This window comes from Chamaea fasciata, unplaced genomic scaffold (assembly GCF_029207755.1).
Source record: "Chamaea fasciata isolate MVZ Bird 193981 ecotype frontalis unplaced genomic scaffold, bChaFas1.0.hap1 SCAF_298, whole genome shotgun sequence".
In the NCBI taxonomy this organism is placed as follows: Eukaryota; Metazoa; Chordata; class Aves; order Passeriformes; family Sylviidae; genus Chamaea; species Chamaea fasciata.
This window is the reverse complement of record NW_027094383.1, coordinates 66699-92500: the sequence shown is the minus strand read 5'-3', so window position 1 is coordinate 92500 and position 25802 is coordinate 66699. Positions and strand designations below refer to the sequence as shown.

The window sequence follows — 25802 nt, the reverse complement described above, 5'->3', positions numbered from 1 at the left end:
AGACAGAGAGAAATAGAGACAGAGAGAGAAAAAGACAAAGACAGAGAGAAATAGAGACAGAGACAGAGAGAAATAGACAAAGACAGAGAAATAGAGACAGAGACAGAGAGAAATAGACAAAGACAGAGAAATAGAGACAGAGAAAAATAGACAAAGACAGAGAAATAGAGACAGAGAAAATGACAGAGACAGAGAGAAATAGACAAAGACAGAGAAAAAGAGACAGAGAAAATGACAGAGACAGAGAGAAATAGACAAAGACAGAGAAAAAGAGACAGAGAAAATGACAGAGACAGAGAGAAATAGACAAAGACAGAGAAATAGACAAAGACAGAGAAATAGACAAAGACAGAGAAATAGAGACAGAGAGAAATAGAGACAGAGAAAATGACAGAGACAGAGAGAAACAGAGACAGAGAGAAATAGACAAAGACAGAGAAATAGAGACAGAGAGAAAATGACAGAGACAGAGAGAAATAGACAAAGAGAGAAATACAGACAGACAAAAAGACAAAGACAGAGAGAAATAGAGATGGAGAGAAAATGACAGAAACAGAGAGAAATAGACAAAGAGAGAAATACAGACAGACAAAAAGACAAAGACAGAGAGAAATAGAGATGGAGAGAAAATGACAGAAACAGAGAGAAATAGAGAAAGAGAAAAACACAAAGAGAGAAATTGTCTATTTCTCTCTGTCTTTGTCTAAGACAGAAAAAGACAAAGACAGAGAGAAATAGACAAAGACAGAGAAATAGAAAGAAACAGAGAAAAACACAGAGAAACAGACAAAGAGAGAGAAATAGACAGAGCCAGAGAGAAATAGACAGAGAGAAATAGAAAGGAAGTGAAATAGAGAGTGAAATAGACACAAAGACATACAGAGAAACAGGGTTAGAGAAAAATAGAAATCAAAAGAGAAAAACAGAGAAACAGCATGAGAGAGAAAGAGTGAAACAGTTAGAGTGAAAGCAAAAGACAGACTGAAACAGACTGAAAGCAAAACAGACAGAAAAAGAGAGTTAAAGAGAAAGAGAAACAGAAAAACATCTAGAAATAGAATAACAGAGAAAAATTAAGAGTTAAGAGAGAAAGAAGCAGAATTAGACAGAAAAGGAAATAGCATGAAGGTGTAGAGAGGAAAATAGACTTACCTTGAGGTAGGAAATAGAATAAATGACTCTGACACCAAATAAACACAGGAGCCAAATGGGGGAGAGGGGGGCACGGGGTATCTTTATTGGGGGGGCAGGGGGGCATCTTTATTAGGGTATATTCAGCTTTTATTGCATGAATGGGTTTCTTTACACTTTAGTAAACATACAGAAACAACAGATACAAATGCAAATACAGATACAGTCCATAGGCACACCTATAAAATTACAATTTACATACAGAGCAATACATTGAAATACAGCAGCAAATGCCAATACAGAACAATACAAGGCAATACAAGCCAAATGACTATTAACACAATAGAACCATTTTTCAAAATCTGAAACACTCATTATATCTTGTTTTATTGTTACAGGAAACCCAAAACAAAAGCAGCACACATAAAACATAACAATCGTCCACCGCACACACCTCCTTCAGCATGCGCACCGTGCACCCTCTCTCGCCTCTCAATCCCCTACAGTCAGCACACACTCGCAACGCTCCTCGGGAACGTGGTTCCCGGGAGCCCTGAAAAAATCAGCCTGCCTGACGAAAACCCCGGTCCCTAGGCCGTCGGCACCCAAACTTTGGCGATGAACGTCGCCTCGCAGACCGGCCGGGACCGAGGAAAAAAAAACCCAGCCGGGGGGAAAAAAAAAAAAACCCCCCCGGCTGGGGATTTTTTATTCTAAGTTTAAAATGTGTTGAAAAACCTGGAAGGCAAAAGTCACACACACAAGGTTAGAACCAGTCAACATGCACACAAACCCACCCTCTCTCACCTCAATCCCCTACCATCAGCACACACTCGCACCGCTCCTCGGGAACGTGGTTCCCGGGAGCCCTGAAAAAATCAGCCTGCCTGACGAAAACCCCGGTCCCTAGGCCGTCGGCACCCAAACTTTGGCGATGAACGTCGCCTCGCAGACCGGCCGGGACCGAGGAAAAAAAAACCCAGCCGGGGGGAAAAAAAAAAAAACCCCCCCGGCTGGGGATTTTTTATTCTAAATTTAAAATGTGTTGAAAAACCTGGAAGGCAAAAGTCACACACACAAGGTTAGAACCAGTCAGCACACACACTCGCACAGGCAAACCCAAGCAGACAGACAACTCTCAGACATACACAGTCACTTTTCAGCTTACCCAGTAGATTCCAGGAGACTCCGTAGCATCAGCAACCGCAGAGAGACTAATCCTGCCCAGAGACCTGCAAGACAATGACAGGTGGTCAACAAGTGGTTACCTGACAGCTAGGCATCATCCCCCCTCAGGGCCCATACCTTCTCTACCCAAAACTCCACAGAAAAAGGATGAACTGCAAAGCCCTACAACTCTTCTACCTAACTGTGACTGTGCCAGGGCAGGGCAGCTCAAGCATAAGTCATACAGTAGGATACAGCAACATCATGACTTAGAGTGCAATACAAACACAGTCACTTTCAATACAATACAAGCACAGTGACTTTGAGTGCAATACAAGCACAGTGACTTAGAGTGCAATACAAACAGTCACTTGCAACGCAAACAGAGTCACTGGCAGTGCAATGCAAACAGAGCCACTTGCAATACAAACAGAGTCACTGGCAATACAATACAATACAGAGTCACTGGCAATACAATACAATACAGAGTCACTGGCAATACAATACAATACAGAGTCACTTGCAATACAATACAATACAGAGTCACTTGCAATACAATACAATACAGAGTCACTTGCAATACAATACAAACACAGTCACTTGCAATACAATACAAACACAGTCACTTGCAATACAATACAGAGTCACTGGCAATGCAATACAATACAGAGTCACTTGCAATACAATACAAACAGAGTCACTTGCAATGCAATACAAACAGAGTCACTGGCAGTGCAATACAAACAGAGTCACTGGCAGTGCAATACAAACAGAGTCACAGGCAGTGCAATACAAACAGAGTCACAGGCAATACAATACAAACAGTCACAGGCAATACAATACAAACAGAGTCACATGCAATACAATACAAACACAGTCACTTGCAATACAATACAAACACAGTCACTTGCAATACAATACAAACACAGTCACTTGCAATACAATACAGAGTCACTGGCAATGCAATACAATACAGAGTCACTTGCAATACAATACAGAGTCACTTGCAATACAATACAAACAGAGTCACTGGCAGTGCAATACAAACAGAGTCACAGGCAATACAATACAAACAGAGTCACAGGCAATACAATACAAACAGAGTCACATGCAATATAATACAAACAGAGTCACATGCAATACAATACAAACACAGTCACGTGCAATACAATACAAACACAGTCACGTGCAATACAATACAGAGTCACTGGCAATGCAATACAATACAGAGTCACTTGCAATGCAATACAAACAGAGTCACTGGCAATACAAAACAAACATAGTCACTTGCAAGACAAACATAGTCAGTTCCAAGTCAATGCAAACAAAACTGCTCACTAGACTAAGTGCCTAAGCTGTTAAGAGGACGCTCCAGAAGCTCGGGAAGCCGAGTGAAGAAAGCGATGACTGCCGGGTGACCGTGGCGATGCCTCCGGATGAAAGGCGACCTCGTCGGGTGAAAACGTCCGCTAGGCCGCCGAGACTCAAAGACTGCTGACGACGCAAAACACGCTAGAATGCTGAACTGCCCTGCCCGGCAAATGCTCCGGCGAGACCGAGGGGAAACCCTCTCCCATTACTTCAGAGGGACCCATCCCACTAGGGCCCTCTCTTCTAAGCTAATGTGAAATTGCCTCCCACTTCCAAAGTTCTTTCCCCTGCACCCAAACACAAGCCCCAACACTTATCTTTTGGAAGACGAGCGGACAAAATCCATCCTCCGAGGACTTCGGCGCTGCCGTATCCAAACTTAGGCTCCGCACCTCCTCTCAATACCTAAGACAACAAAGTACAAACTGTGAAAATTGTGTGACAGGAAACTAATCCCCAGGCTTTCCAAGCACCTCTGCCCCAACTCACCTCAGATACTGATTTGGCTCCACAGTCTACCCAGAGGGTACCTGCAAAAGGAAAAGGTACACATTTAGCATGCTGCTACACACCCCATGCCTATGGATCACCCCTAATGCCTAAAAGCCAACTTACCCGCTTGCCCCTAATCCTTGGCATGTGTAGGACAGTAGCAGCACCTGCAAAGACACAAAGAAAACAGCAGGCTGAGTCACTGAGAAAACACAATCACCACAATCTAACAGAACTCAGTAATACATAAAGCTCAAGCTGATACCCACCAAGCCACTGGCATCCAGGACCAGGAAATCTGGCAAGTGAACCACCTAAAATGAAAGTAAATTAAACAGTGGATGTTAGAGTTACACCAGAAATTGAGACCTGAGCAATGACAGCAGCTTCCATCCACCAGTCAATGCTCACCTAGGCAGCTGGTCCTGGACTGCCAAGCTCCCGCTTTACCTCCTAAAAATAAAAACAAAAAACAAGGCTGTAGCAGAGTCACAATGTACATCCCCCTGGCAAAACCAAACTGGGACTGACTTAAACTCACACCCACCTGGCCGCTGCCAGCCTGAGCCACGACAACCTCACAAGCAGACCACCTGAAATAAAACAAAAATCAACAGTGGATGGTTAGACTTGAGCCAGAAATGGAGAGCAGAGCAACAACAACAGCTGCTGTCCACCAGTGAATGCTCACCTGGCCCACTTCTCCTGGACTGGCAATATCCTGCATAAGCTCCTAAAAACAAAGACAAAGGTCAGGGCTGTATCAGAGCCACATTTACACCTCCCCTGCAAAGACCGACCGGGACTGACCTTCTCGGGGGAACCGACGCCACCCATAGGGGCTGCTCTGCCACAGGGTTATTCCATCTGCATCTGAAAGAAAGTTAGGACAAGAGTCAAAGGGCTGCAGGATAACTTGACAGCTCCACACATCTTGGGTCAATCTACAGATCCCACCTAGAAGCCAATGCACCCTGCACTTCAAATTTGTCCTATTACCCCTACACCCAGCTGTACGGCAGGGCAGAGCAGCTACGGGCCAAATACACACCCACACCCGTGACACAAGACGCAACAAACAAAGGGACGCAACAGGGAAAGAAAACTCTCGATGAGAGGAATGACCCTGAGGACCGAGAGAACTCGGGAGCAGATGACTGAGGTAAGCTGAAAGGAGAGCTGACCGGGCTCAGAGAAACCTGCAGGAAAAAAGATGCTAAGGGGATGACTTATCCCAAGAACCGCAAAGATGGACGCTCGAGAATGCTCCGGTCACACTCTGCTACCTAGCTATGCATTCTTACAAGTCCTAATCCACCGGAATGGATGCTGGTGGTGCTCGGCTGTCAGTACAGCTCAGAACAAGACCTGGAAAGACATTGGACTGGATGCTTCTGAAGAGAGATACGATGCCCATGCCTGCCCGAGCTCCCGAGTCGATGGTCCGAGGGCATCGGCACCTGGCCGAGGAACTGAGAGTCCTAAGAGGCTAAGAGGGATGCCAGGGTTTTTGGTAGGCCCCTTGAAGGGCTAAGGCAAAAGACATGAAACAAAGAGTGCGCAACAAACGAGGGACATGACAAGCACCGGGACTGCTCTGCCCTGCACGCCTCGCCATGGAGATCAAAAGGGAGACTTTCCCTGTAGGAAGCCTAAGGGGCCGCTTCCTGGACAACCCCAGCTCCAAACCCAACTGAAAAACCACTCCCGGTTGAAAGCCGACCCGGCCCCCCACTTTCGTCCCCTCCGTGGCTCGGAGCCCTCCACTTATCTCTCAGACATCTGGAGATGCAGAGTCCAAGCAGGTGAAAAGGAAGGCTGGCTCTCCCTCAGGGAAATTCCTGCTAACACCAGGCTGCTCTCTCTTAGTCAGCTGCAATAAAGAAAAGCAAACATCACTGTGTGATCTTAGCAGCACAGCGCCCAAACCCCAACAATTCTGCTACTCACCATCTCTTGAGAACACCCAGGCCCTCAAGCCCGCTGCCTCGGCCGTGCTTGGAGAGTCATGCCATCGTCCTGGGGTAGGCCTGGATTAAGAACACACAAGGGATTTGACAGTGCTGAAACTTGACAGGACCCTCTCTCCTCCCTGCCTCCCCAACTCCTCAGCTGTTATCAAAGCCTACCTGGAAAGCAGCTTCAAACAGAGAAATTGAGGCTTGATCACACAGTCCTGTAATGCTTCTGAACGGCTCACAAAAAAAGGTGCCCAAGTTCATGATCTCATGGCAGAGGGTACTTCAGCAGAAGAAGAGTGGACCACCTAAAACACAATAATACAAGCTTAGAGGTGCACCAGAAATTGAGACCTGAGCGATTACAGCCACTTCCATCCACCAGTCAATGCTCACCTAGGCAGCTGGTCCTGGACTGCCAAGATCCCGCTTTACCTCCTAAAAATAAAAACAAAAAACAAGGCTGTAACATACTCACAATGTACACCCCCCCGGCAAAACCAAACTGGGACTGACTTAAACTCACACCCACCTGGCCGCTGCCAGCCTGAACCACGACAACCTCACAAGCAGACCACCTGAAATAAAACAAAAATCAACAGTGGATGGTTAGACTTGAGCCAGAAATGGAGAGCGGAGCAACAACAACAGCTGCTGTCCACCAGTGAATGCTCACCTGGCCCGCTTCTCCTGGACTGGCAATATCCTGCATAAGCTCCTAAAAACAAAGACAAAGGTCAGGGCTGTATCAGAGCCACCATTTACACCTCCCCTGCAAAGACCGACTCGGACTGACCTTCTCGGGGGAACCGATGACACCCACAGGGGCTGCTCTGCCACAGGGTTAATCCATCTGCATCTGAAAGAAAGTTAGGACAAGAGTCAAAGGGCTGCAGGATAACTTGACAGCTCCACACATCTTGGGTCAATCTACAGATCCCACCTAGAAGCCAATGCACCCTGCATTTCAAATTTGTCCTATTACCCCTACACCCAGCTGTGCGGCAGGGCAGAGCAGCTACGGGCCAAATACACACCCACACCCGTGACACAAGACGCAACAAACAAAGGGACACGACAGGGAAAGAAAACTCTCGATGAGAGGAATGACCCTGAGGACCGAGAGAACTCGGGAGCAGATGACCGAGGTAAGCTGAAAGGAGAGCTGACCGGGCTCAGAGAAACCTGCAGGAAAAAAGATGCTAAGGGGATGAATTATCCCAAGAACCGCAAAGATGGACGCTCGAGAATGCTCCGGTCACACTCTGCTACCTAGCTTTGCATTCTTACAAGTCCTAATCCACCGGAATGGATGCTGGTGGTGCTCGGCTGTCAGTACAGCTCAGAACAAGACCTAGAAAGACATTAGACTGGATGCTTCTGAAGAGAGATACGATGCCCATGCCTGCCCGAGCTCCCGAGTCGATGGTCCGAGGGCATCGGCACCTGGCCGAGGAACTGAGAGTCCTAAGAGGCTAAGAGGGATGCCAGGGTTTTTGGTAGGCCCCTTGAAGGGCTAAGGCAAAAGACATGAAACAAAGAGTGCGCAACAAACGAGGGACATGACAAGCACCGGGACTGCTCTGCCCTGCACGCCTCGCCATGGAGATCAAAAGGGAGACTTTCCCTGTAGGAAGCCTAAGGGGCCGCTTCTTGGATGGCCCCGTCTCCAAACCCCCGCCTGGTGGAAAGCCAACCCGGCCCCCCGCTTTCATCCCCTCCGTGGCTCGGAGCCCTCCACTTATCTCTCAGACATCTGGAGATGCAGAATCCTGGCAGGTGAAAAGGAAGGCCGGCTGTCCCTCAGGGAAATTCCTCCTAACACCAGGTTGCTCTCTCTTAGTCAGCTGCAATAAAGAAAAGCAAACATCACTGTGTGGTCTTACACCGCATCGCCCAAAACCCAACAATTCTGCTACCCACCGCCTCTTGAGAACGCCCGGGTGCTCGGGCCCGCTGCCTCAGCCGTGCTTGGAGGGTGATGGCATCGTCAGGGCGTAGGTCTGGATTAAGAGCAGACAAGGGATTTGACATTGCTGATACTTGAGAGGACCCTCGCTCCTCCTCTCCTCCCTGCCTCCCCGACTCCTCGGCCGTTATCAAAGACTACCTGGAAAGCAGCTTCAAACGGAGAAATCGAGGCTTGATCACACAGTCCTGTAATGCTTCTGAAGGGCTCCAAAGAGAGGGACCCGGTCCATCACCACATTGGAGAAGGGACTTCAGCATAATGACAGCAGACTGCCTAAAACAGACAAAAATACAACCTTGGAGTTGCACCAGATATTGAGACCTGAGTGATAACAGCTGCTTCCATCCACCGGACAATGCTCACCTGGGCCGCTTCACCTGGACTGCCAATATCCCTCTTTACCTCCTAAAAAAAAAGACAAAAAACAACGCTGTAACACAGTCATCATTTACACTGCCCCAGCAAAGGCAAACTGGGACTGACTTAAGCACACACCCTCTTGGCTGCTGGTACCCACGACCGGGACATTTCACAAGCGGGCCAGCTAAAAATAAGAAAATAAACAGCAGATATTAGATTTTCACCAGAAACTGAGACCTGAGCAACAGCAACCGGTTCTGTCCGCAGATCAATGCTCACCTTGCACGCTTCACCTTCACCGCCAACATCCTGCTTTACCTCCTAAAAATAGAGACAAAGAAACAGGCAGTAACAAGGGCACCAATTACACTGCCCCTGCAAAGACAAACTGCAACTGACATAAGCTGACACCTACCTGGCCGCTGGAATCCACAAACAGGACATCTCAAAACCAGACCACCTGAAAAAAAAAAAAAAACCCAACAGTGGATGGTGAGAGTTGCACCAGAAATTGACACCGGAGAAATAACAACTGCTTCTGTTCACCGGTCCATGCTCACCTTGCCCGCTTCTTCTGGACTGCCAATATCCTGCATTAGCTCCTAAAAACAAAGACAAAAATCAGGGCTGTAACAGAGCCACCATTTACCCCTCCCCTGCAAAGACCGACTCGGACTGACCTTCTCGGGAGAACCGACTCCACCGATAGGGGCTGCTCTGCCACAGGTTTAATCAGTCTGCATCTGAAAGAAAGTTAGGACAAAAGTCAAAGGGCTGCAGGATAACTTGACAGCTCCACACATCTTGGTCAGTCTACAGATCACACCTAGAAGCCAATGCACCCTGCACTTCAAATTTGTCCTATTACCCCTACACCCAGCTGTGCTACAGGGCAGGGCAGAGCAGCGCTGGGCCAAATACACACCCACACCCGTGACACAAGACGCAACAAACAAAGGGACGCGACAGGGAAAGAAAAAATCTCGAAGAGAGGAATGACCCTGAGGACCGAGAGAACTCGGGAGGAGATGATCGAGGTAAGCTGAAACGAGAGCTGACCGGGCTCAGAGAAACCTGCAGGAAAAAAGATGCTAAGGGGATGACTTATCCCAAGAACCGCAAAGATGGACGCACGAGAATGCTCCGGTCAGAATCCTCTCCCTAGCTTTGCATCCTTACAAGTCCTAATCCACCGGAATGGATCGTGGTGGTGCTTGGCTGTCAGTACAGCTCAGAACAAGACCTGAAAAGACAGTAAACTGGATGCTTCTGAAAATAAATACGATTCCCATGCTGGCCTGAGCTCCCGAGTCGATGGTTTGATGGTATCGGCGCCTGGCCGAGGAACTGAGGGACCGGAGATGCTAAAAATGATGCCGGGATTTTGATGGCCCCTTGAAAAGCCAGAGAAAATGACATGAAATACAAGACACTCAAAAGACACAGAGTGCACAACAGACAACTGACAGGACATGCACCGGGACTGGACTGCCCTGCACCACAGCATTGGGATCAAAATTAAGGCTTCCCCTTGACAGCTAACGGGATCGCTGAGTGGGGCTGGACGACGCTGCGCGCCGGACCGCACGATGCGGACGGGGACCGTTCTGCCTTGCGTGCCCCGTAGTTGCTATTGAAGTATAGCCGTTCCCTTCGGCTGTCCTAAGTGGCCCCTTAAGGGACACCCCTGCCCCTCTGGTAGCTGTTAAACCGGACCCATAAATTTCTGACACCCCTGTCGTCCTATCTCGAGGCCGTGGCCCCTGACTTATCTTTGAGATGACCGGTAAGGTGAATCCACGTTGGACTGGAAATAAGTCTGTCTCAGAAGGCCCTCCGATCGCCGATTAGCCTCTTAGCTATGAAAAAGAAAAATGAAAATCGATGCACGAATTTAGCGGCGCGTGCGCCGAATCCCGAGGGGGCGGCCGCTCGCCCTCGCCTAAGCGTGCCCGGGTCCTCGAGTCTGTGGCTTCGTCCCGCATCTAAGCCTAGGGCTGTTACAATGTCCGGTACCTGAGTTAGCAGGGGGCAAAACTGTAGGGCAGGTCTGTGAGCAAAACTTAGGTGCTCACATTTACGTATCTTAGGTGCTCTTCTGTGCTATAAGACGCATAAATGCAGCTGCTATTACTTGCAAAAAAGCCTTGGGGGAGGCCCTCAAATGCAGGTCGTTCCTCATTTTGCTGCCTTCAAAACCTGCTAACTCTCAACCGGGTACCCTGAACGTAGTCCTCGCCTTACCGATCGGAAGCCTGGATCTCGGTCGTTGCCTCTGACGTGTACAGTGGCCCTTTTGAGGTGACAAATCTTCTGAAAGAATCTGGAAGATCGTGCTGGATGTGACCTATAACTTCAGGAGTACTGCTCCTCCTAAAAGAAAATGAGAACAAACCCAGAAATTACAAAAGCGCCTTTCCTCCCCTGAATGTGCAAACAAAACCCCTGAACTTAAATACTCCCTGTATTTGATAGCATCTTCTTTGTAGTATCCTCAAAGCTCCTGTTATTTGTAGGTGCCCAAAAACACCTAACAAAAATAAGCTAATAGAGCCTCTTCGCTGAAATGAGAGGAGAGCTCTTACCCTGGCTGATTCCCAGGAGGGAATGAAGCCCCTTGGCAAAAGCTGGGGTTAATATACCCCTGATTGGGCCCGCCCCTCGTTCCCAGAATGCCCGGGAAAAGGGAGGAGGCAACTCCCACGGGGTATAAAAGCTCTCGAAGGAGCTGCAGCTGTTTGGCTCCTCTGACTCAAATGCAAGGTAAGTACAGGGCTCGATAGAGAAAAAAACTCCTTGGGGTAATAATGCTATTTTTCTGTTTTGGCTGTAATGACTTCAGGCTAGAGGGCAAAAATAAAACTTAGCGTTTTAGTAACATAGCAAGATAGTAATTTGGGTAATTTGCTGTTGACGGGGGTAATTATTCCTGGGTGACTGCAATTAGTATTCCACAAGTGACTAAGTAGGATGACAAAGAACAGTAAGATTATGAATGGTGTAAGGCTCATTAGCACCTCTAAGTAAGTATATCAATGTATTAATTACAAAGGAGAAAAAGAATAAACTCCCAGGTGGTGTTAAGCTTATATATACGCCTGGATTGCTCCCGTCTGAGATAGGTGTTACCGGGGTACCCGTTCGAGTGCAACTGAAGTCCAATTTTAAATCCTTAAAATGCTGAAAAAGGCACGGGTTCCTTCAATTTAAAATTAGCATATGGGCAGTTACCTCTGCTTAAACTGTGACGTGGAAAATAAATGGCTTGTGCCCCTTAACTTAATCTCCTAAAATTTTTGGAAAAGAGGAGTTTCCTTCAGTTTAAGTCTCTCCAGGGAGGAGAAAAAAGGGGAGTGTTCCCTAAAATTCAAGCCCTTAAAAAGCAGAGACAGCTAGGCCCCTCTGAACTAGCACCTCCCCACAGGGGTGTGCCCAGGAAACCCTCTGAAGACAGGGGGCATTGTGGGATGAGGTCGAGAAAGGTCCCGCAGATTGTTCGTTCCCCTGCATGACCCTTCGTCTGCCTGTGAAACGCTGGGGTGCTAGGCTTCCGTTCTGTGGGAGAGAACTGTTCTTCTTGTGGCCGGTGGCCGAGATGGAAGTTCTATCCCCAGAATTCCTTCCCAGAAGTCCTAAGTTTGTAATTATTTAGGAAATTTTTCCCAGACTGTAAGCAATTACCAGAAATATTTACTTAGGAATCCTTACTGAATTGTGTTTCTGTTGAGGTCTTCTACGTGTCCCTTAAGGAGCCAGGGGGGTTGCCAGGTGACTTATGTCTAATCCTGACCGGCCCGGAGCAAACCGGAGTCCTGCTGCCGGTGGCTGGTCCACCCTAAATTACAGTAACATATTAATGTAATTTATAAAAATTCCCTTTGCCTACTAAACAAATTTTCCAGGATGATCCAGGGAAGAGATCTGCTCCATCCTTAGTTTGGCAAATGCCAGTTCTGAGATCCATCTAGGCAGAAAACTACTACAAGTATTTGCTTGGTTTTTACTACATCTAGCTGTATGATGAAAATAGATTAATGGTCATTAGGTAAAACCTTTTCAGAGGGCAAAATATTTCACACAGATCCCATTTTGACAGTATGGCAGTTTTGGGGATTAGGAATCCCATCCATAGAAGACATCAAAGAAATGATACTTTGCAAATTGATATTTAGAAATTGTCTTAGAGATGTTATAACTTAACATTCTAACATTATGAAATAGAATGGTTTTGGCATGTTGAAACTGGGTGATTCTGGTATTCCAGAACCCATCCCGTATTTTGCAATGGAGACTTTGAAACGTACATGTTTAATACTTTGAAACCGGGTGAACACCTATATGAAATCCAGGCAGAGTAATGTTTTGGAATCTAGATGGAGAAAGATGAGGGTTGTAGCAATGTTGCAAGCAGATTGACGGACATCTTATAAAAACGACATGTAACTGCTTTCAAATTAGGGGAGTTACTTTTTTCAATCTAGGGCAGGCAGGATTTTTAGGGTCAGAGGAGAAGTCTCCCTCCAAAAATTAGCAATAGAAGAATATTTCACCCAAACCCAATAAACCGAAACTAGGATGCAGGGAGGGTACATACTACCAACGGACTATAAAAACAGACATCAGGACCCTAAGGGGGTGACTTAACTCTCCCACAAAAGGAACATCCAGTCAAGTCTAAGGCATTCTACATGGAACTAGACTTCTGGAAAATAGAATTCTGAATGCATCAGCATTGTCCCAAGACCCATGCTACTAGAAGCAGAATCCCAGACTGGCCGTGGAGTGCCAATCACCTCCTAAAAACTGAAATCAGGAATGTGATCGGGTGAGTCCAGCTTGCCACAGAAAAGGGCCACCGATCTTGAACAGAGCGCTATGCCCAGGAGTGGACTTATGCCATCTACAATTCTAAACATACCTGCACTTCTCCCAGAGCCAAGCTGCCAGAAGCTGGAACCCTAACTGTCCTTCAAGTGCCAAATGTCTCCTACAACCGAACATTACGAACTTCGAGAAGTGAGTTTATGTTCCATCAGAAGAGAACCACCGTTCCTGCACAGAACTCTCAGCCACGGAGTGGGCTGCTAAATGATAAAATTAAGTTCAGCACAGGACATCTGCCAGATCCAAGCTCCCAGAAGCTGGAACCCTTACTGTCCTTGGAGTGCCAAATCTATCCTATGAACTGACATCAGGAGCCTGATGGGGAGAGTTTAGGTTCCCACGAATGACAGCCACCTTTCCTTCAGAGAGCTCTGTGCCCGGGAGTGGGCTTCTGCCACTTAGAATTCTGAACACCACACTTACTCCCAGATCCACGCTGTCAGTAGATGGAACCGTGGCTCCCATTAGACGATCAAATGCCTCCTTAAAACTGAAAATCTGAACCAGGAGAGTGTGCTTAGTATCCCCAGAAAAGGGGACAACGTTCCTGCACAGAGCTCTGAGCCAAGGACTGAGCTTCTGCAACTTGAAAGTCGGAACACTGCTGCACTTGTCCCATGGCCAAGCTGCTAGAATTGGGAGCCCCAACTGTCCTTCAAGTGCCAAATGTCTCCTACCACCTGACATGAGGAACCTGGTGCGGGCAGTTTAGCTTCCCACTGAACAGAGCCACCGCTGCTGCACAGAACTCCCTGCCCCGGAGTGGGCTTCTGCCTGCTAAAAATAAGTTCAGCACGAAACTTCTGCCAGATCCAAGCTGCCAGAAACTGGAACCCTTACTGTCCTTGGAGTGCCAAATGTCTCCTACAACCTGACATTAGGAACTTAGGGAGTGAATTCAGCTTCCCCCAAAAGAGATCCACTGTTCCTGCAAATAGCTCTGTTCCCCGGAGTGGGCTTCTGCCACTTGAAAGTCAGAACACTGCTGCACTTCTCCCATGGCCAAGCTGCTAGAATCTGGAGCCCCAACTGTCCTTCGAGTGCGAAATGTCTCCTACCACCTGACATGAGGAACCTGGTGCGGGCAGTTTAGCTTCCCACCGAACAGAGCCACAGCTGCTGAACAGAACTCCTAGCCCCAGAGTGGGCTTCTGCCTACTAAAAATAAGTTCAGCACAGGATATCTGCCAGATCCAAGCTGCCAGATGCTGGAACCCTAACTGTCCTTGGAGGGCCAAATGTCTCCAACAACCTGACATCAGGAACCTGATGAGGTGAGTCCAGATTCCCACACAAAAGGGGTGACACTTCCTGCACAGAACTATCTGCCCCAGAGTGGGCTGCGAACTGATAAAATTAAGTTCAGCACAGGACATCTGCCAGATCCAAGCTCCCAGATGCTGGAACACTTACTGTCCTTGGAGGGCCAAATCTATCCTATAAACTGAAATCAGGAGCCTCATCGGGGGAGTTTAGTTTCTCACAGAAAAGACCCACCGTTGCTGCACAGAACTCTCTGCCCTGGAGTGGGCTTCTGCCTGCTAAAAATAAGTTCAGCATAGGATATCTGCCAGATCCAAGCTGCCAGAAGCTGAAACGCTTACTGTCCTTGGAGTGCAAAATGTCTCCTACAACCTGACATTAGGAACTTCGGGGGGTGAGTTTAGTTTCCCACAGAAGAGAGCCACTGTTCCTGCACAGCGCTCTGTGCCCGGGAGTGGGCTTCTGCCACTTAGAATTCTGAACAGTGTACTTACTCCCACAACCAAGCCGCCATGAAGCTGAAACCCGGGCTGCCCTTAGACTGCCAAACACCTCCTGCAAATTGACATCAGGAACTTGGAGGGGTGAGTTTAGCTTCCCACAGAAGAGATCCACTGTTCCTGCACAGAGCACTGTGCCCGGGAGTGGGCTTCTGCCACTTTCAATTCGGAACACTGCTGCATTTCTCCCACAGCCAATCTCCCAGAAGCTGAAACCCTTACTATCCTGCGAGTGCCAAATGTCTCCTACAACCTGACATCAGGAACCTGATGGGCTCAGTTTAGACTCCCACAGAAAAGGGGCGACAGTTCCTGCACAAAGCCCTCTGCCCCTGGGTGGGCTTCTGCCTCCTAAAAATAAGTTCAGCACGAAACTTCTGCCAGATCCAAGCTGCCAGAAACTGGAACCCTTACTGTCCTTGGACTGCCAAATGTCTCCTACCACCTGACATTAGGAACTTAGGGAGTGAATTCAGCTTCCCCCAAAAGAGATCCACTGTTCCTGCAAATAGCTCTGTTCCCCGGAATGGGCTTCTGCCACTTGAAAGTCAGAACACTGCTGCACTTCTCCCATGGCCAAGCTGCTAGAATCTGGAGCCCCAACTGTCCTTCGAGTGCCAAATGTCTCCTACCACCTGACATGAGGAACCTGATGCGGGCAGTTTAGCTTCCCACCGAACAGAGCCACAGCTGCTGAACAGAACTCCTAGCCCCAGAGTGGGCTTCTGCCTACTAAAAATAAGTTCAGCACAGGATATCTGCCAGATCCAAGCTGCCAGATGCTGGAACCCTAACTGTCCTTGGAGGGCTAAATGTCTCCTACAACCTGAAATGAAGGACTTGGAGGGGTGAGTTTAGTTTCCCACAGAAGAGAGCCACTGTTTCTGCACAGAACTCTCGGCCCCGAAGTGGGGTTCTGCCTGCTAAATATAAATTCAGCACAGGATATCTGCCAGATCCAAGCTTTCAGAAGTTGGAACTCTAACTGTCCTTGGAGGGCCAAATGTCTCCTACAACCTGACATTAGGAACGTAGAGGGGTGAGTTTAGCTTCCTAAAGAAGAGAGCCACCGTTCCTGCACAGAACTCTCTGCCCTGCAGTGGGCTGCAAACTGATAAAATTAAGTTCAGCACCGGACATCTGCCAGATCCAAGCTGCCAGAAGCTGAAACGCTTACTGCCCATGGAGTGCCAAATCTATCCTATGAACTGAAATCAGGACCCTGATGGGGACAGTTTAGCTTCCCACGAATGACAGCCACCTTTCCTTCAGAGAGCTCTGTGCCCCGGACTAGGCTTCTGCCACTTAGAATTCTGAACACCACACTTACTCCCAGATGCACGCTGTCAGTACCTGGAAGCCTGGCTCCCCTTAGACTGCCAAATGGCTCCTTAAAACAGACAATCTGAACCAGGGGGGTGTGTTTAGTTTCCCCAGAAAAGGGGACACCGTTCCTGCACAGAGCTCTGAGCCCAGCAGTAGGCTTCTGCCACTTAAAATTCTGGACACTGCTGCACTTCTCCCATGGCCAAGCTGCCAGAATCTGGAGCCCTAACCGTCCTTCGAGTGCGAAATGTCTCCTACCACCTGACATGAGGAACCTGGTGCGGGCAGTTTAGCTTCCCACCGAACAGAGCCACCACTGCTGCAAAGAACTCCCTGCCCCGGAGTGGGCTTCTGCCTGCTAAAAGTAAGTTCAGCACGAAACTTCTGCCAGATCCAAGCATCCAGAAGCTGGAACCCTTACTGTCCTTGGAGTGCCAAATGTCTCCTACAGCCTGACATCAGGAACCTGCTGGGGTGAGTTTAGTTTCCCACAGAAAAGACCCACCGTTCCTGCACAGAGCTCTGTGCCCGGGAGTGGGCTTCTGCCACTTAGAATTCTGAACAGTGCACATTACTCCTAGAACCAAGCTGTCAGAAGCTGGAACCCTAACTGTCCTTGGAGTGCCCAATGTCTCCTACAACCTGACATTAGGAACTTCGGGGGGTGAGTATAGCTTCCCACAGAAGAGAGCCACTGTTCCTGCACAGAGCTCTGTGCCCCGGAGTGGGCTTCTGCCACTTAGAATTCTGAACAGTGTACTTACTCCCACAACCAAGCTGCCATGAAGCTGAAACCCTAGCTGCCCTTAGACTGCCAAACACCCCCTGCAAACTGACATCAGGAACTTGGAGGGGTGAGTTTAGCTTCCTAAAGAAGAGAGCCACCGTTCCTGCACAGAACTCTCAGCCACGGAGTGGGCTGCTAACTGATAAAAATAAGTTCAGCACAGGACTTCTGCCAGATCCAAGCATCCAGAAGCTGGAACCCTTACTGTCCTTGGAGTGCCAAATGTCTCCTACAGCCTGACATCAGGAACCTGCTGGGGTGAGTTTAGTTTCCCACAGAAAAGACCCACAGTTCCTGCACAGAGCTCTGTGCCAGGGAGTGGGCTTCTGCCACTTAGAATTCTGAACAGTGCACATTACTCCCAGAACTAAGCTGTCAGAAGCTGGAACCCTAACTGTCCTTGGAGTGCCCAATGTCTCCTACAACCTGACATTAGGAACTTAGTCGGTGAGTATAGCTTCCCACAGAAGAGAGCCACCGTTCCTGCACAGAGCTCTGTGCCCGGGAGTGGGCTTCTGCCACTTAGAATTCTGAACAGTGTACTTACTCCCACAACCAAGCTGCCATGAAGCTGAAACCCTAGCTGCCCTTAGACTGCCAAACATCCCCTGCAAACTGACATCAGGAACTTGGAGGGGTGAGTTTAGCTTTCCACAGAAAAGACCCACCGTTCCTGCACAGAACTCTCTGCCACGGAGTGGGCTGCTAACTGATAAAAATAAGTTCATCACAGGACTTCGGCCAGATCCAAGCATCCAGAAGCTGGAACCCTTACTGTCCTTGGAGTGCCAAATGTCTCCTACAGCCTGACATCAGGAACCTGCTGGGGTGAGTTTAGTTTCCCACAGAAAAGACCCACCGTTCCTGCACAGAGCTCTGTGCCCCGGAGTGGGCTTCTGCCACTTAGAATTCTGAACACTGCTGCACTTCTCCCATAGCCAAGCTCCAAGAAGCTGGAAACCTAACTGTCCTTGGAGTGCCAAATGTCTCCTACAACCTGACATTAGGAACCTGATGCAGTGAGTCCAGATTCCCACAGAAAAGGAGCAACGCTTCCTGCACAGAGCCCTCTGACCAAGAGAGGGCGACTGCCGACTAAAAATAAATTCAGCACAGGATATCTGCCAGATCCAAGCTCCCAGAAGCTGGAACCCTAACTGTCCTTGGAGTGCCCAATGTCTCCTACAACCTGACATTAGGAACTTAGTCGGTGAGTATAGCTTTCCACAGAAGAGAGCCACTGTTCCTGCACAGAGCTCTGTGCCCGGAAGTGGGCTTCTGCCACTTAGAATTCTGAACACTGCTGCACTTCTCCCATAGCCAAGCTCCAAGAAGCTGGAAACCTAACTGTCCTTGGAGTGCCAAATGTCTCCTACAACCTGACATTAGGAACCTGATGCAGTGAGTCCAGATTCCCACAGAAAAGGAGCAACGCTTCCTGCACAGAGCCCTCTGACCAAGAGAGGGCGACTGCCGACTAAAAATAAATTCAGCACAGGATATCTGCCAGATCCAAGCTCCCAGAAGCTGGAACCCTAACTGTCCTTGGAGTGCCCAATGTCTCCTACAACCTGACATTAGGAACTTAGTCGGTGAGTATAGCTTTCCACAGAAGAGAGCCACTGTTCCTGCACAGAGCTCTGTGCCCGGAAGTGGGCTTCTGCCACTTAGAATTCTGAACAGTGTACTTAATCCCACACCCAAGCTGCCATGAAACTGAAACCCTAGCTGCCCTTAGACTGCCAAACACCCCCTGCAAACTGACATCAGGAACTTGGAGGGGTGAGTTTAGCTTTCCACAGAAAAGACCCACCGTTCCTGCACAGAACTCTCGGCCACGGAGTGGGCTGCTAACTGATAAAAATAAGTTCAGCACAGGACTTCTGCCAGATCCAAGCATCCAGAAGCTGGAACCCTTACTGTCCTTGGAGTGCCAAATGTCTCCTACAGCCTGACATCAGGAACCTGCTGGGGTGAGTTTAGCTTCCCACAGAAAAGACCCACCGTTCCTGCACAGAGCTCTGTGCCCCAAAGTGGGCTTCTGCCACTTAGAATTCTGAACAGTGCACATTACTCCCAGAACCAAGCTGTCAGAAGCTGGAACCCTAACTGTCCTTGGAGTGCCCAATGTCTCCGACAACCTGACATTAGGAACTTCGGGGGGTGAGTTTAGCTTCCCACAGAAGAGAGCCACTGTTCCTGCACAGAGCTCTGTGCCCCGGAGTGGGCTTCTGCCACTTAGAATTCTGAACAGTGTACTTACTCCCACAACCAAGCTGCCATGAAGCTGAAACCCTAGCTGCCCTTAGACTGCCAAACACCCCCTGCAAACTGACATCAGGAACTTGGAGGGGTGAGTTTAGCTTTCCACAGAAAAGACCCACCGATCCCGCACAGAACTCTCGGCCACAAATGGGCTGCTAACTGATAAAAATAAGTTCAGAGCAGGACTTCTGCCAGATCCAAGCATCCAGAAGCTGGAACCCTTACTGTCCTTGGAGTGCCAAATGTCTCCTACAGCCTGACATCACGAACCTGCTGGGGTGAGTTTAGTCTCCCACAGAAAAGACCCACCATTCCTGCACAGAGCTCTGTGCCCAGGAGTGGGCTTCTGCCACTTAGAATTCTGAAGAGTGCACATTACTCCCAGAACCAAGCTGTCAGAAGCTGGAACCCTAACTGTCCTGCGAGTGCCAAATGTCTCCGACGACCTGACATTAGGAACTTCGGGGGGTGGGTTTCGCTTCCCACGGAAGAGACCCACAGTTCCTGCACAGAACTCTCGGCCACGGAGTAGGCTTCTGCCACTTAGAATTCTGAACAGTGCACATTACTCCCAGAACCAAGCTGTCAGAAGCTGGAACCCTAACTGTCCTTGGAGTGCCCAATGTCTCCTACAACCTGACATTAGGAACTTAGTCGGTGAGTATAGCTTCCCACAGAAGAGAGCCACTGTTGCTGCACAGAGCTCTGTGCCCGGGAGTGGGCTTCTGCCACTTAGAATTCTGAACAGTGTACTTCCTCCCACAACCAAGCTGCCATGAAGCTGAAACCCTAGCTGCCCTTAGACTGCCAAACACCCCCTGCAAACTGACATCAGGAACTTGGAGGGGTGAGTTTAGCTTTCCACAGAAAAGACCCACGGTTCCTGCACAGAGCTCTGTGCCTGGGAGTGGGCTTCTGCCACTTAGAATTCTGAACACTGCCGCACTTCTCCCATATCCAAGCTCCCAGAAGCTGGAACCCTAACTGTGCTACGAGTGCCAAATGTCTCCTACGACCTGACATTAGGAACTTCGGAGGGTGAGTTTAGCTTTCCACAGAAAAGACCCACCGTTCCTGCACAGAACTCTCGGCCACGGAGTGGGCTGCTAACTGATAAAAATAAGTTCAGCACAGGACTTTCGCCAGATCCAAGCATCCAGAAGCTGGAACCCTAACTGTCCTTGGAGTGCCAAATGTCTCCTACAGCCTGACATCAGGAACCTGCTGGGGTGAGTTTAGTTTCCCACAGAAAAGACCCACCGTTCCTGCACAGAGCTCTGTGCCCCAGAGTGGGCTTCTGCCACTTAGAATTCTGAACACTGCTGCACTTCTCCCATAGCCAAGCTCCAAGAAGCTGGAAACCTAACTGTCCTTGGAGTGCCAAATGTCTCCTACAACCTGACATTAGGAACTTAGGGGGTGAGTTTAGCTTCCCACAGAAGAGACCCACCGTTCCTGCACAGAGCTCTGTGCCCGGGAGTGGGCTTCTGCCACTTAGAATTCTGAACAGTGTACTTACTCCCACAACCAAGCTGCCATGAAGCTGAAACCCTAGCTGCCCTTAGACTGCCAAACATCCCCTGCAAACTGACATCAGGAACTTGGAGGGGTGACTTTAGGTTTCCACAGAAAAGACCCCCCTTTCCTGCACAGAACTCTCGGCCACGGAGTGGGCTGCTAACTGATAAAAATAAGTTCAGCACAGGACTTCTGCCAGATCCAAGCATCCAGAAGCTGGAACCCTTACTGTCCTTGGAGTGCCAAATGTCTCCTACAGCCTGACATCAGGAACCTGCTGGGGTGAGTTTAGTTTCCCACAGAAAAGACCCACCGTTCCTGCACAGAGCTCTGTGCCCGGGAGTAGGCTTCTGCCACTTAGAATTCTGAACACTGCTGCACTTCTCCCATAGCCAAGCTCCCAGAAGCTGGAACCCTAACTGTCCTGCGAGTGCCCAATTTCTCCTACAACCTGACATTAGGAACTTCGGGGGGTGAGTTTAGCTTCCCACAGAAGAGAGCCACTGTTCCTGCACAGAGCTCTGTGCCCCGGAGTGGGCTTCTGCCACTTAGAATTCTGAACAGTGTACTTACTCCCACAACCAAGCTGCCATGAAGCTGAAACCCTAGCTGCCCTTAGACTGCCAAACATCCCCTGCAAACTGACATCAGGAACTTGGAGGTGTGAGTTTAGCTTTCCACAGAAAAGACCCACCGTTCCTGCACAGAACTCTCGGCCACGGAGTGGGCTGCTAACTGATAAAAATAAGTTCAGCACAGGACTTCTGCCAGATCCAAGCATCCAGAAGCTGGAACCCTTACTGTCCTTGGAGTGGCAAATGTCTCCTACAGCCTGACATCAGGAACCTGCTGGGGTGAGTTTAGTTTCCCACAGAAAAGACCCACAGTTCCTGCACAGAGCTCTGTGCCCGGGAGTGGGCTTCTGCCACTTAGAATTCTGAACAGTGCACATTACTCCCAGAACTAAGCTGTCAGAAGCTGGAACCCTAACTGTCCTTGGAGTGCCCAATGTCTCCGACAACCTGACATTAGGAACTTAGTCGGTGAGTATAGCTTCCCACAGAAGAGAGCCACCGTTCCTGCACAGAGCTCTGTGCCCTGGAGTGGGCTTCTGCCACTTAGAATTCTGAACACTGCTGCACTTCTCCCATAGCCAAGCTCCAAGAAGCTGGAAACCTAACTGTCCTTGGAGTGCCAAATGTCTCCTACAACCTGACATTAGGAACCTGATGCAGTGAATCCAGATTCCCACAGAAAAGGAGCAACGCTTCCTGCACAGAGCCCTCTGACCAAGAGACGGCGACTGCCTGCTAAAAATAAATTCAGCACAGGATATCTGCCAGATCCAAGCTCCCAGAAGCTGGAACCCTAACTGTCCTTGGAGTGCCCAATGTCTCCTACGACCTGACATTAGGAACTTAGGGGGGTGAGTTTAGCTTCCCACAGAAGAGAGCCACTGTTCCTGCACAGAGCTCTGTGCCCGGGAGTGGGCTTCTGCCACTTAGAATTCTGAACAGTGTACTTACTCCCACAACCAAGCTGCCATGAAGCTGAAACCCTAGCTGCCCTTAGACTGCCAAACACCCCCTGCAAACTGACATCAGGAACTTGGAGGGGTGAGTTTAGGTTTCCACAGAAAAGACCCCCCGATCCTGCACAGAGCTCTGTGCCCGGGAGTGGGCTTCTGCCACTTAGAATTCTGAACACTGCCGCACTTCTCCCATATCCAAGCTCCCAGAAGCTGGAACCCTAACTGTCCTGTGAGTGCCAAATGTCTCCTACGACCTGACATTAGGAACTTCGGGGGGTGAGTTTAGCTTCCCACGGAAGAGACCCACAGTTCCTGCACAGAGCTCTGTGCCCCGGAGTAGGCTTCTGCGACTTAGAATTCTGAACAGTGCACATTACTCCCAGAACCAAGCTGTCAGAAGCTGGAACGCTAACTGTCCTTGGAGTGCCCAATGTCTCCTACAACCTGACATTAGGAACTTAGTCGGTGAGTATAGCTTCCCACAGAAAAGACCCACCGTTCCTTCACAGAACTCTCGGCCACGGAGTGGGCTGCTACCTGATAAAAATAAGTTCAGCACAGGACTTCTGCCAGATCCAAGCATCCAGAAGCTGGAACCCTAACTGGCCTTGGAGCGCCAAATGTCTCCTACAGCCTGACATCACGAACTTAGTCGGTGAGTATAGCTTCCCACAGAAGAGAGCCACTGTTCCTGCACAGAGTTCTGTGCCCGGAAGTGGGCTTCTGCCACTTAGAATTCTGAACACTGCTGCACTTCTCCCATAGCCAAGCTCCCAGAAGCTGGAACCCTAACTGTCCTGCGAGTGCCCAATGTCTCCTACAACCTGACATTCGGAACTTCAGGGGGTGAGTTTAGCTTCCCACAGAAGAGAGCCACTGTTCCTGCACAGAGCTCTGTACCCGGGAGTGGGCTTCTGCCACTTAGAATTGTGAACAGTGTACTTACTCCCACAACCAAGCTGCCATGAAGCTGAAACCCTAGCTGCCCTTAGACTGCCAAACACCCCCTGCAAACTGACATCATGAACTTGGAGGGGTGAGTTTTGCTTCCCACAGAAAAGACGCACAGTTCCTGCACAGAACTCTCGGCCACGGAGTGGGCTGCTAACTGATAAAAATAAGTTCAGCACAGGACTTCTGCCAGATCCAAGCATCAAGAAGCTGGAACCCTAACTGTCCTTGGAGTGCCCAATGTCTCCTACAGCCTGACATTAGGAACTTAGTCGGTGAGTATAGCTTCCCACAGAAGAGAGCCACTGTTCCTGCACAGAGCTCTGTGCCCGGGACTGGGCTTCTGCCACTTAGAATTCTGAACAGTGTACTTACTGCCACAACCAAGCTGCCATGAAGCTGAAACCCTAGCTGCCCTTAGACTGCCAAACACCTCCTGCAAACCGACATCAGGAACTTGGAGGAGTGACTTTAACTTCCCACAGAAGAGATCCACCGTTCCTGCACAGAGCTCTGTGCCCCGAAGTGGGCTTCTGCCACTTAGAATTCTGAACAGTGTACTTACTCCCAGAACCAAGCTGCCATGAAGCTGAAACCCTAGCTGCCCTTAGACTGCCAAACATCCCCTGCAAACTGACATCAGGAACTTGGAGGGGTGAGTTTAGCTTCCCACAGAAGAGAGCCAATGTTCCTGCACAGAACTCTCGGCCACGGAGTGCGCTGCTAACTGATAAAAATAAGTTCAGCACAGGACTTCTGCCAGATCCAAGCATCCAGAAGCTGGAACCCTAACTGGCCTTGGAGCGCCAAATGTCTCCTACAGCCTGACATCACGAACTTAGTCGGTGAGTTTAGCTTCCCACAGAAGAGAGCCACTGTTCCTGCACAGAGCTCTGTGCCCGGGAGTGGGCTTCTGCCACTTAGAATTCTGAACAGTGTACTTACTCCCACAACCAAGCTGCCATGAAGCTGAAACCCTAGCTGCCCTTAGACTGCCAAACACCCCCTGCAAACTGACATCATGAACTTGGAGGGGTGAGTTTTGCTTCCCACAGAAAAGACCCACAGTTCCTGCACAGAACTCTCGGCCACGGAGTGGGCTGCTAACTGATAAAAATAAGTTCTGCACAGGACTTCTGCCAGATCCAAGCATCCAGAAGCTGGAACCCTTACTGGCCTTGGAGTGCCAAATGTCTCCTACAGCCTGACATCAGGAACCTGCTGGGGGGAGTTTAGTTTCCCACAGAAAAGACCCACAGTTCCTGCACAGAGCTCTGTGTCCCGGAGTGGGCTTCTGCCACTTAGAATTCTGAACAGTGCACATTACTCCCAGAACCAAGCTGTCAGAAGCTGGAACCCTAACTGTCCTTGGAGTGCCCAATGTCTCCTACAGCCTGACATTAGGAACTTAGTCGGTAAGTATAGCTTCCCACAGAAGAGAGCCACTGTTCCTGCACAGAGCTCTGTGCCCGGGACTGGGCTTCTGCCACTTAGAATTGTGAACAGTGTACTTACTCCCACAACCAAGCTGCCATGAAGCTGAAACCCTAGCTGCCCTTAGACTGCCAAACACCTCCTGCAAACCGACATCAGGAACTTGGAGGAGTGACTTTAACTTCCCGCAGAAGTGATCCACCGTTCCTGCACAGAGCTCTGTGCCCGGGAGGGGGCTTCTGCCACTTAGAATTCTGAACAGTGCACATTACTCCCAGAACCAAGCTGTAAGAAGTTGGAACGCTAACTGTCCTTGGAGTGCCCAATGTCTCCTACAACCTGACATTAGGAACTTAGTCGGTAAGTATAGCTTCCCACAGAAAAGACCCACCGTTCCTGCACAGAACTCTCGGCCACGGAGTGGGCTGCTAACTGATAAAAATAAGTTCAGCACAGGACTTCTGCCAAATCCAAGCATCCAGGAGCTGGAACCCTAACTGTCCTTGGAGTGCCCAATGTCTCCTAAAACCTGACATTAGGAACTTAGTCGGTGAGTATAGCTTCCCACAGAAGAGAGCCACTGTTCCTGCACAGAGTTCTGTGCCCGGAAGTGGGCTTCTGCCACTTAGAATTCTGAACACTGCTGCACTTCCCCCATAGCCAAGCTCCCAGAAGCTGGAACCCTAACTGTCCTGCGAGTGCCCAATGTCTCCTACAACCTGACATTAGGAACTTCAGGGGGTGAGTTTAGCTTCCCACAGAAGAGACCCACAGCTCCTGCACAGAGCTCTGTGTCCCGGAGTGGGCTTCTGCGACTTAGAATTCTGAACAGTGCACATTACTCCCAGAACCAAGCTGTCAGAAGCTGGAACCCTAACTGTCCTTGGAGTGC

At 49.3% G+C, this 25802-nt stretch overlaps 4 long non-coding RNA genes across 4 annotated transcripts; all 4 read right to left on the bottom strand.

The window, feature by feature from the left end:
- Positions 1 to 3636: 3636 nt before the first annotated feature.
- Positions 3637 to 4329, bottom strand: LOC136305163 (uncharacterized). The gene is made up of 3 exons (XR_010725088.1): positions 4285 to 4329; positions 4159 to 4199; positions 3637 to 4074 (listed from the first exon to the last, which is right to left on the bottom strand). It is a non-coding gene; the product is annotated as an uncharacterized lncRNA (long non-coding RNA).
- Positions 4330 to 5956: 1627 nt separating this feature from the next.
- On the bottom strand, positions 5957 to 6663 carry LOC136305170 (uncharacterized). Its single transcript, XR_010725101.1, has 4 exons — positions 6516 to 6663; positions 6291 to 6427; positions 6112 to 6191; positions 5957 to 6034 (listed from the first exon to the last, which is right to left on the bottom strand). It is a non-coding gene; the product is annotated as an uncharacterized lncRNA (long non-coding RNA).
- A 1384-nt stretch (positions 6664 to 8047) lies between these two features.
- On the bottom strand, positions 8048 to 9196 carry LOC136305167 (uncharacterized). Its single transcript, XR_010725094.1, has 8 exons — positions 9132 to 9196; positions 9012 to 9053; positions 8867 to 8911; positions 8731 to 8772; positions 8587 to 8635; positions 8455 to 8496; positions 8230 to 8364; positions 8048 to 8122 (listed from the first exon to the last, which is right to left on the bottom strand). It is a non-coding gene; the product is annotated as an uncharacterized lncRNA (long non-coding RNA).
- Positions 9197 to 9601: 405 nt separating this feature from the next.
- On the bottom strand, positions 9602 to 11050 carry LOC136305166 (uncharacterized). Its single transcript, XR_010725093.1, has 3 exons — positions 11037 to 11050; positions 10696 to 10824; positions 9602 to 10310 (listed from the first exon to the last, which is right to left on the bottom strand). It is a non-coding gene; the product is annotated as an uncharacterized lncRNA (long non-coding RNA).
- Positions 11051 to 25802: the final 14752 nt, after the last annotated feature.